Genomic DNA, 10,729 nt, shown 5'->3' with positions numbered 1-10,729 from the left:
GTGAAAGGTTCAGAGTCAAATGGTCAGTCAAAGGGTCAGTCAAGGGATCAGATTCAAAGGGTCAAAGGGTCAGAGGCAATGGGTCAGTCAAAGGGACAGAGTTAAAGGGTCAAAGTGAAAGGGTCAGAGTCAAAGGTTCAGAGTCAAAGCGTCAGAGTCAAAGGGTCAGAGTAAAAACGTCATAGGGTACGAATCAATGTGTCAGTCAAAGGGTCAGGATCAAAGGGTCGAAGGGTCATAGTCAATGGGTCACAGTCAAAGTCTTAGAGTCAAATGGTCAAAGAGTCAAATGGTCAGTTTCAAAGGGTCAGAGTTAAAGGGTCAGAGTCAAAAGGTCAGAGTCAAATGGTGAAAGGTTCAGAGTCAAAGGGTCGGAGACAAAGGCTCAGAGTCAAAGTGTCAGAGTCAAAGGGTCAGTCAAGGGTTCAGAGTCAAAGGGTCAGTCAAGGGTTCAGAATCAAAGGGTCAAAGGGTCAGAGTCAACAGATCAGTCAAAGGGACAGAGTTAAAGGGTCAAAGTGAAAGGTTCAGAGTCAAAGGTTCAGAGTCAAAGGGTCAGAGTAAAAACGTCATATGGTACGAATCAAAGGCTCAGAGTCAAAGGGTCAGGATCAAAGGGTCGGAGGGTCAGAGTCAAAGGGTCACAGTCAAAGTCTTAGAGTCAATTGGTCAAAGAGTCAAATGGTCAGAGTCAAAGTGTCCTAGTCACAGGGTCAGGCTCAATGGGTCTGTGTCAATGGGTCAGAGTCAAAGGGCCAGGGTCAAAGGTCCTGATCAAAGGTTCAGTCAAAGTTTCAGACTCAAAGAGACAGAGACAAACGGACAAAGTGTCAGATTCAAAGGGTCAGAGCCAAAAGGTCAGTCAAATGGCCAGATTCAAAGAGTCAACGTGTCAGATTCAAAGGGTCAGAGTCAGGGACAAAGGGTCAGGGTCAAAGGGTCAGAGTCAAAGTTTCAGACTCAAAATGTCATATTAAAAGGGTCAAAGGGTCAGAGTCAAAGAGTCAGAGTCAAAGCGTAGGAGTCAAAGGATCAGAGTCAAAAGGTCAAAGTGAAAGGGTCGGAGTCAAAGGGTCAGAGTCAAAGGGTCAAAGGATCAGAGTGAAAGTGTCAGTCAAAGGGTCAGGTTCAAAGGGTCATGGACAATAGGTCAAAGGGTTCGAGTCAAAGTGTCAGTCAAAGGGTCAGATTCAAAGGGTCAGAGTTAAAGGGTCAGAGTCAGTCAAAAGCTCAGAGTCAAATGGTGAAAGGTTCAGTCAAAGGGTCAGAGTCAAAGGGTCAGTCCAAGGGTCAAGGTCAATGGGTCATCGTCAAAGGGCCAGGATCAAAGGGTCATGGTATAAGGGCCAGGATCAAAGGGTCATGGTCAAAGGGTCAGTCAAAGTGTCAGACTCAAAGGGTCAGATTAAAAGGGTCAAAGGGTCAGAATCAAAGGGTCAGTCAAAGGGTCAGGTTCAAAGGGTCATGGACAAGAGGTCAAATGGTCCGAGTCAAAGCGTCAGTCAAAGGGTCAGAGTTAAAGGATCAGAGTCAAAAGGTCAGAGTCAAATGGTAAAATGTTCAGAGTCAAAGGGTCAGAGCCAAAGGGTCCGAGTCAATGTGTCAGAGTCTAAAGGTCAGTTAAGGGTTCAGATTCAAAGGGTCAGAGTCAACGAATCAGAGTCAAAGGGTCAGAGTTAAAGGGTCAAAGTGAAAGGGTCAGAGTCAAAGGGTCAGAGTCAAAGGGTCAGAGTAATAATGTCATATGGTACGAATCAAAGGGTCAGAGTCAAAGGGTCAGGATCAAAGGATCGAAGGGTCAGAGTCAAAGGGTCACAGTCGAAGAGTCACAGTCAAAGTCTTGGAGTCAAATGGTCAAATAATCAAATGGTCAGAGTCAAAGGGTCCTAGTCACAGGGTCAGTCAAAGGGTCAGGCTCAATGGGTCAATGGGTCTGTGTCAAAGGGCCAGGGTCAAAGGGTCCTGATCAAAGGTTCAGAGTCAAAGTGTCAGATTCAAAGGGTCAGAGTCAGGGACAAAGGGTCAGGGTCAAAGGGTCAGAGTCAAAGTTTCAGACTCAAAAGGTCATATTAAAAGGGTCAAAGGGTCAGAGTCAAAGAGTCAGAGTCAAAGCGTAGGAGTCAGAGGATCAGAGTCAAAAGGTCAAAGTGAAAGGGTCAGAGTCAAAGGGTCAAAGTATCAGTCAATGTGTCAGTCAAAGGGTCAGGTTCAAAGGGTCATGGACAATAGGTCAAAGGGTTCGAGTCAAAGTGTCAGTCAAAGGGTCAGATTCAAATGGTCAGAGTTAAAGGGTCAGAGTCAGAGTCAAAAGGTCAGTCAAATGGTGAAAGGTTCAGAGTCAAAGGGTCAGAGTCAAATGGTCTGTCAAGGGATCAGATTCAAAGGGTCAAAGGGTCAGAGTCAATGGGTCAGTCAAAGGGACAGAGTTAAAGGGTCAAAGTGAAAGGGTCAGAGTCAAAGGTTCAGAGTCAAAGCGTCAGAGTCAAAGGGTCAGAGTAAAAACGTCATAGGGTACGAATCAATGAGTCAGTCAAAGGGTCAGGATCAAAGGGTCGAAGGGTCATAGTCAATGGGTCACAGTCAAAGTCTTAGAGTCAAATGGTCAAAGAGTCAAATGGTCAGATTCAAAGGGTCAGAGTTAAAGGGTCAGAGTCAAAAGGTCAGTCAAATGGTGAAGGGTTCAGAGTCAAAGGGTCGGAGACAAAGGCTCAGAGTCAAAGTGTCAGAGTCAAAGGGTCAGTCAAGGGTTCAGAGTCAAAGGGTCAGTAAAGGGTTCAGAATCAAAGGGTCAAAGGGTCAGAGTCAACAGATCAGTCAAAGGGACAGAGTTAAAGGGTCAAAGTGAAAGGTTCAGAGTCAAAGGTTCAGAGTCAAAGGGTCAGAGTAAAAACGTCATATGGTACGAATCAAAGGCTCAGAGTCAAAGGGTCAGGATCAAAGGGTCGAAGGGTCAGAGTCAAAGGGTCACAGTCAAAGTCTTAGAGTCAATTGGTCAAAGAGTCAAATGGTGAGAGTCAAAGTGTCCTAGTCACAGGGTCAGGCTCAATGGGTCTGTGTCAATGGGTCAGAGGGCCAGGGTCAAAGGTCCTGATCAAAGGTTCAGTCAAAGTTTCAGACTCAAAGAGACAGAGACAAACGGACAAAGTGTCAGATTCAAAGGGTCAGAGCCAAAAGGTCAGTCAAAGGGCCAGATTCAAAGAGTCAACGTGTCATATTCAAAGGGTCAGAGTCAGGGACAAAGGGTCAGGGTCAAAGGGTCAGAGTTAAAGTTTCAAACACAAAAGGTCATATTAAAAGGGTCAAAGGGTCAGAGTCAAAGCGTAGGATTCAAAGGATCAGAGTCAAAAGGTCAAAGTGAAAGGGTCAGAGTCAAAGGGTCAGAGTCAAAGCGTCAGGGTCAAAGGGTCAAAGGATCAGAGTCAAAATGTCAGAGTCAAAGAGTCAGGTTCAAAGGATCATGGACAATAGGTCATAGGGTCCGAGTCAAAGTGTCAGAGTCAAAAGGTCAGAGTCAAATGGTGAAAGGTTCAGAGTCAAAGGGTCAGAGACAAAGGGTCAGAGTCAACGGGTCAGTCAACGGGTTCAGATTCAAAGGGTCAAAGGGTCACAGCCATCGGGTCAGTCAATGGGACAGTGTTAAAGGGCCAGAGTCAAAGGGTCAGAGTCTAAGGGTCAGAGTAAAAGCATCATAGGGTACGAATCAAAGGGTCAGAGTCAATGGGTCAAAGGGTCGAAGGGATATAGTCAAAGGGGCACAGTCGAAGGGTCACAGTCAAAGTCTTGGAGTCAAGTGGTCAAAGAGTCAAATGGTCAGAGTCAAATGGCCCTAGTCACAGGGTCAGTCTCAATGGGTCAATGTCAATGGGTCAGGGTCAAAGGGCCAGGGTGAAAGGGTCCAGGTCAAAGGGTCAGAGTCAAAGTGTCAGACTGAAAGTGTCAGAGTCAAAGGGACAAAGTGTCAGATTCAAAGGGTAAGAGTCAAAGGGTCAGTCAAAGGGCCAAAGTCAAAGAGTCAAAGCGTCAGTCAAAGGGTCAAAGTGTCAGACTCAAAATGTCATATTAAAAGGGTCAAAGGGTCCGAGTCAAGAGGTCAAAGTCGAAGGGACAAAGAGTCAAAGGATCAAAGTCAAAGGATCAGTCAAGGGTCAGTCAAAGGGTCAGAGTCAAATGGTCAGAGTTAATGGGTCCAATGGTCAGTCAAACGTTCAAATGGTCAGAGTCAACGGGTCAGAGACAGATGGTTATGGTTAAAAGGTCAGAGACAAGGGGTCAGAGTCAAAGGGTCAGGTTAAAAGGGTCATGAACAAAAGGTCAAAGGGTCCCAGACAAAGTGTCAGTCAAAGTGCCAGGGTCAATGGGTCAGGGTCAAAGGGCCAGGATCAAAGGGTCATGGTCAAAGGGTCAGAGTCAAAGTGTCAGACTCAACGGGTCAGATTAAAAGGGTCAAAGGGTCAGAATCAAAGGGTCAGAGTCAAAGTGTCAGTCAAAGGGTCAGAGTCAAAGGATCAGGTTCAACGGGTCATGACAATAGGTCAAAGGGTCCGAGTCAAAGTGTCAGTCAAAGGGTCAGAGTTAAAGAGTTGGAGTCAGAGTCAAAATGTCAGAGTCAAATGTTAAAAAGTTCAGAGTCAAAGGGTCAGAGTCAAAGGGTAAGAATCAAAGAGTCAAGGTCAAAGGGTCGGAGGCAAAGTGTCAGATTCAAAGGGTCAGAGTCAACGGATCAGTCAAAGGGTCGGAGTTAAAGGGTCAAAGTGAAAGGGTCAAAGTGAAAGGGTCAGAGTCAAATGGTCAGAGTCAAAGCGTCAGTCAAAGGGTCAGAGTAAAAACGCAATAGGTACGAGTCAAAGGGTCAGAGTCAAAGGGTCAGGATCAAAGGGTCGATGGGTCAAAGGGGCACAGTCAAAGGGTCAGTCAAAGACTTAGAGTGAAATGGTCAATGAGTCAAATGGACAGTCAAAGGGTCTTAGTCACAGGGTCAGTCAAAGATTCAGATTCAAAGGGTCAGAGTCAAATGGTCAAAAGGTCAGAGTCAAAGGGTCAAGGTCAAAGGGACAGTCAAAGGGTCAAAGGTTCAGAGTCAACGGGTCAGAGTCCAAGGATCAGGTCAAAGATTCAGATACCATGGGTCAGAGTCAAAGGGTCAGAGTCAAAGGTTCAGGGTCAAAGGGTCAGTCAAAGAGTCAGAGGGTCAAAAATACAGTCAAATGGTCAAAGCGTCAGTCAAAGGGTCAAGGTCAAAGGGTCAGTTAAAGGGTTAAAGTCAACGTCAATGTGTCAGATTCAAAGGCTCAGGATCAAAGAGTCAGGGTCAAAGGGTCAGGGTCAAAGGTTCAGTTTCAAAGGGTCAGAGTAATAGCATCAGAGTTAAAGGATCAGAGTCGAAGGGTCAGATTCAAATGGTCAAAGGGTCAGTCAAAGGGTCAGAGTCAAAGAGTCAGCATGTCAGATTCAAAGGGTCAGAGTCAGTGTCAAAGGGTCAGGGTCAATGAGTCAGGGACAAATGGTCAGGGCCAACGGGTCAGAGTCAACGTGTCAGACTCAAAAGATATTAAAAGGGTCAAAGAGTCAGAGCGAAAGGATAGGAGTCAAAGGGGCAAAGTGAAAGGGTCAGAATCAAAGCGTCAGAGTTAAAGGGTCAAAGGGTCAGAGTCAAAGTGTCAGACTCAAAAGGTCATATTTAAAGGGTCAAAGGGTCCGAGTCAAGGGGTCAAAGTCAAAGGGGCAAAGAGCCAACGGGTCAGAGTCAACGGTCAGTCAAGGTTCAGTCAAAGGGTGAGAGTCAAAGGGTGAGATCAATGGGTCAGGGTCAAAGTTAAAGGGTCAGGTTCAAAGGGTCATGGTCAAAAGGTCATGGTCAACAGGTCAAAGGGTCCGAGTCAAAGTGTCAAAGTCAAAGAGTCAAAGGGTCAGAATCAAAGGGTGAATGGGTCAGAGTAAAAGGGTCAGTGTTAAAGAGTCAGAGTCAAAAGTCAAAAGGTCAGAGTCAAATGGTAAAAGATTCAGAGTCAAAGGGTCAGAGTCAAATGGTAAAAGATTCAGTCAAAGGGTCAGAGTCAAAGGGTCAGAATCAAATTGTCAGTCAAGGGTTCAGATTCAAAGGGTCAAAGGGTCAGAGTCAAATGGTCAGAATCAAAGGGTCAAAGTCAAAGAGTCGGAGACAAAGGGTCAGAGTCAAAGGGTCAGAGTCAAATGGTCAGTCAAGGGTTCAGATTCAAAGTGTCAAAGGGTCAGAGTCAAAGGGTCAAAGTGAAGGAGTCAGAGTCAAAGGGTCAGTCAAAGGGTCAGGGACAAAGGGCCAGGATCAAAGGGACAGTCAAAGGGTCATAGTCAAAGGGTCAGAATCAAAGGGTCAAAGTCAAAGAGTCGGAGACAAAGGATCAGAGTCAAAGGGTCAGAGTCAAATGGTCAGTCAAGGGTTCAGATTCAAAGTGTCAAAGGGTCAGAGTCAAAGGGTCAAAGTGAAGGAATCAGAGTCAAAGGGTCAGTCAAAGGGTCAGGGTCAAAGGGCCAGGATCAAAGGGACAGTTAAAGGGTCATAGTCAAAGGGTCAGCGTTAAAGGGTCAGTGTCAATGGGTCAAAGTCAAATGTTCAAAGGGCCAGAGTCAACGTGTCAGAGACAAAGGGTTATGGTTAAAATGGCAGAGACAAGGGGTCAGAGTGAAAGGGTCAGTCAAAGGGTAAGAGTCAAAGGGTCAGGTGCAAAGGGTCAGGTGCAAAGGGTCATGGTCAAAAGGTCAAATGATCGGAGTCAAAGCGTCAAAGTCAAATGGTCAGATTCAAAGGGTCAGAGTAAAAGGGTCAGAGTTAAAGGGTCAGAGTCAAAGAGTCAGAATCAAAGGGTTCAGATTCAAAGTGTCAGAGTAAACGGGTCAGAGTCAAAGGGTCAGAATTAAAGGGTCAGAGTCAAACGGTTAGAGTCAATGCGTCAGAGTCAAAGGGTCAGAGTAAATACGTCAAAGCGTACGAGTCAAAGGGTCAGACTCAAAGGGACAAAGGGTCAAACGGTCACAGTCAAAGGGTCACAGTCAAAGTCTCAGAGTCAAAGGGTCAAAGTGAAATGATCCGTCAAAGGGTCAAAGGGTCCGAGTCAAGGGGTCAAAGTCAAAGTCAAAGGGACAAAGTGTCGAGGGTCAGTCAAAGGGTCAGAGTCAACGGGTCAGAGTTAAAGGGTCAGAGTCAAAGGGTCAGAGTCAAATGTTCAAAGGGTCAGAGACAAAGGGTCATGGTTAAAAGGTCAGACAATGGGTCAGAGTCGAGGGTCAGTCAAAGGGTCAGAGTCAAAGGGTCAGGTTCAAAGGGTCATGGTCTAAAGGTCATGGTCAACAGGTCAAAGAGTCCGAGTCAAAGTGTCAAAGTCAAAGGGTCAAAGGGTCAGATTCAAAGAGTGAAGGGGTCAGAGGAAAAGGGTCAGAGTTAAAGGTCAGAGTCAAAAGTCAAAAGGTCAGTCAAATTGTAACAGGTTCAGAGTCAAAGGGACAGAGTCAAAGGGTCAGAATCAAAGGGTCATTCAAAGGGTCAAGGTCAAAGAGTCAGAGATAAAGGGTCAGTCAAAGGGTCAGAGTCAAATAGTCAATCAAGGGTTCAGATTCAATGTGTCAAAGGGTCAGAGTCAAAGGGTCAAAGTGAAAGTCAGAGTCAAATGGTCAGAGTCAAAGGGTCGGGGTCAAATAGTCAGGGAAAAAGGGTCAGGGTCAAGGGGTCAGAGACAACGTGTCAGACTCAAAAGGTCATATTAAAAAGGGTCAAAGGGTTGGAGTCAAATGGTAAAATTGAAGGGGTCAGTCAAAGCGTCAGAGTCAAAATGTCAAAGGGTCAGAGTCAAAGTGTCACACTCAAAAGGTCATATTAAAAGGGTCAAAGGTGCCGAGTCACGGGGTCAAAGTCAAAGGGGCAAAGAATCAACGGGTCAGAGTGAAAGTGTCAGAGTTAAGGGTCAGTCAAAGGGTCACAGTCAAAGGGTCAGAGTCAATGGGTCAGGGTCAAAGGGCCAGGATCAAATGGACAGTCAAAGGGTCAGAGTCAGCGGGTCATAGTCAAAGGGTCAGAGTTAAAGGGTCAGAGTCATCGGGTCAGACTCAAAATGTCATGTTAAAAGGGTCAAAGTGTCCAAGTCAAGGGGTCAAAGTCAAAGGGGCAAAGAATCAACGGGTCAAAGTCAAAGGGTCAGAGCTAAGGGTCAGTCAAAGGGTCAGAGTCAAAGGGTCTGAGTCAAAGGGTCAGGTGAAAAGGGTCACGGTCAAAAGGTCAAAGGGTCCGAGTCAAAGTGTCAAAGGCAAAGGGTCAGATTCAACGGGTCAGAGTAAGAGGGTCAGAGTCAAAGGGTCAGAGTCAAAGGGTCAGGGTCAAAGAGACAGGGACAAATGGTCAGGGTCAAAGGGCCAGGATCAAAGGGCCAGGATCAAAGGGACAGTCAAATGGTCATAGTCAAAGGGTCAGAGTTAAAGGGTCAGTGTCAATGGGTCAAAGTCAAATGTTCAAAGGGTCAGAGTCAACGTGTCAGAGACAAAGGGTTATGGTTAAAAGGTCAGAGACAAGGAGTCAGAGTCAAAGGGTCAGTCAAAGGGTAAGAGTCAAAGGGTCAGGTGCAAAGGATCATGGTCAAAAGGTCTAAGGATCAGAGTCAAAGTGTCAAAGTCAAAGGGTCAGATTCAAAGGGTCAGAGTCAAAGGGTCAGTATTAAATGGTCAAAGTGAAAGGGTCAGAGTCAAACGGTTAGAGTCAAAGCGTCAGGGTCAAAGGGTCAGAGTCAAAGGGTCAGATTCAAAGGGTCAGACTCAAAGGGACAAAGGGTCAGAGTCAAACGGTCACAGTCAAAGGGTCACAGTAAAAGTCTCAGAGTCAAAAGGTCAAATTCAATGGGTCATAGTGTCAAAGGGTCAGAGTCACAGGGTCAAAGTGAAAGGACCAGTCAAAGGGAAAAAGGGTCCGAGTCAAGGGGTCAAAGTCAAAGTGAAAGGGACAAAGAGTCAAGGGTCAGTCAAAGGGTCAGAGTCAGCGGGTCAAAGTCAACGAGTCAGAGTTAAAGGGTCAGAGTCAAAGGGTCAGAGTCAAATGTTCAAAGGGTCAGAGACAAAGGGTCATGGTTAAAAGGTCAGAGACAAATGGCCAGAGTCAAAGGGTCATGGTCAAAAGGTCACGGTCAACAGGTCAAAGGGTCCGAGTCAAAGTCAAAGGGTCAAATAGTCAAAGGGTCAGATTTAAAGAGTGAAGGGGTCAGAGTAAAAGGGTCAGAGTTAAAGGGTCAGAGTCAAAAGTCAAAAGGTCAGAGTCAAATGGTAAAAGGTTCAGTCAAAGGTTCAGAGTCAAAGGGTCAGAATCAAAGGGTCAGAGTCAAAGGGTCAAGGTCAAAGAGTCGGAGACAAAGGGTCAGAGTCAAAGGGTCAGAGTCAAATAGTCAGTCAAGGGTTCAGATTCAAAGGGTCAATGGGTCAGAGTCAAAGGGTCAAAGAGAAAGAGTCAGAGTCAAAAGGTCAGAGTCAAAGGGTCAGGGTCAAAGAGTCAGGGGAAAAGGGTCAGAGTCAAATGGTCAGGGTCAAAGAGTCAGGGAAAAAGGGTCAGGGTCAAAGGGTCAGAGACAACGTGTCAGACTCAAAAGGTCATGTTAAAAGGGTCAAAGGGGCCGAGTCACGGGGTCAAAGTCAAAGGGGCAAAGAATCAACAGGTCAGAGTGAAAGTGTCAGGTTAAGGGTCAGTCAAAGAGTCAGAGTCAAAGGGCCAGAGTCAATGGGCCAGGGTCAACGGGCCAGGATCAAATGGACAGTCAAAGGGTCAGAGTCAGCGGGTCATAGTCAAAGGGTCAGAGTTAAAGGGTCAGTGTCAAAGGGTCAGAGTCATCGGGTCAGACTCAAAAGGTCATGTTAAAAGGGTCAAAGGGTCCGTGTCAAGGGGTCAAAGTCAAAGGGGCAAAGAATCAACAGGTCAAAGTCAAAGGGTCAGAGTTAAGGGTCAGTCAAAGGGTCAGAGTTAAGGGACAGTCAAAGGGTCAGAGTCAAAGGGTCACAGTCAAAGGGTCAGGTGCAAAGGGTCACGGTCAAAAGGTCAAAGGGTCCGGGACAAAGTGTCAAAGTCAAAGGGTCAGATTCAACGGGTCAGAGTAAGAGGGTCTGAGTCAAAGGGTCAGTCAAAGGGTCAGGGTCAAAGAGACAGGGAAAAATGGTCAGGGTCAAAGGGCCAGGGTCAAACGGCCAAGATCAAAGGGAAAGAGTCAAAGGGTCATAGTCAAAGGGTCAGAGTTAAAGGGTCAGTGTCAATGGGTCAAAGTCAAATGTTCAAAGGGTCAGAGTCAACGTGTCAGAGGCAAATGGTTATGGTTAAAAGGTCAGAGACAAGGGGTCAGAGTCAAAGGGTCAGTCAAAGGGTAAGTGTCAAAGGGTCAGATTCAAAGGGTCAGAGTAATAGTGTCCGAGTAAACGGGTCAGAGTCAAAGGGTCAGAATTAAAGGGTCAAAGTAAAAGGGTCAGAGTCAAATGGTTAGAGTCAAAGCATCAGAGTCAAAGGATCAGTTGCAAAGGGTCACGGTCAAAAGGTCCGAATCAAAGTGTCAAAGTCAAAGGGTCAGATTCAACGGGTCAGAGTAAGAGGGTCTGAGTCAAAGGGTCAGAGTCAAAGGGTCAGGGTCAAAGAGACAGGGAAAAATGGTCAGGGTCAAAGGGCCAGGGTCAAAGGGCCAAGGTCAAAGGGAAAGAGTCAAAAGGTCATAGTCAAAGGGTCAGAGTTAAAGGGTCAGTG

The 10,729-nt window shown here is 46.3% G+C and overlaps 1 long non-coding RNA gene across 1 annotated transcript; it reads left to right on the top strand.

Annotated features, from left to right (window-relative positions):
• The first annotated feature begins 4,701 nt into the window (after nt 1-4,701).
• Nucleotides 4,702-7,052, top strand: LOC116970134. Its single transcript, XR_004411026.1, has 3 exons — nt 4,702-4,759; nt 5,023-5,152; nt 6,997-7,052. It is a non-coding gene; the product is annotated as an uncharacterized LOC116970134 (long non-coding RNA).
• The last annotated feature ends 3,677 nt before the right edge of the window (nt 7,053-10,729 follow it).

Source organism: Amblyraja radiata, unplaced genomic scaffold (genome assembly GCF_010909765.2).
Source record: "Amblyraja radiata isolate CabotCenter1 unplaced genomic scaffold, sAmbRad1.1.pri scaffold_556_ctg1, whole genome shotgun sequence".
Taxonomy (NCBI): Eukaryota; Metazoa; Chordata; class Chondrichthyes; order Rajiformes; family Rajidae; genus Amblyraja; species Amblyraja radiata.
The sequence above is the reverse complement of the archived record's forward strand: the minus strand, read 5'-3'. Positions and strand labels throughout refer to the sequence as shown.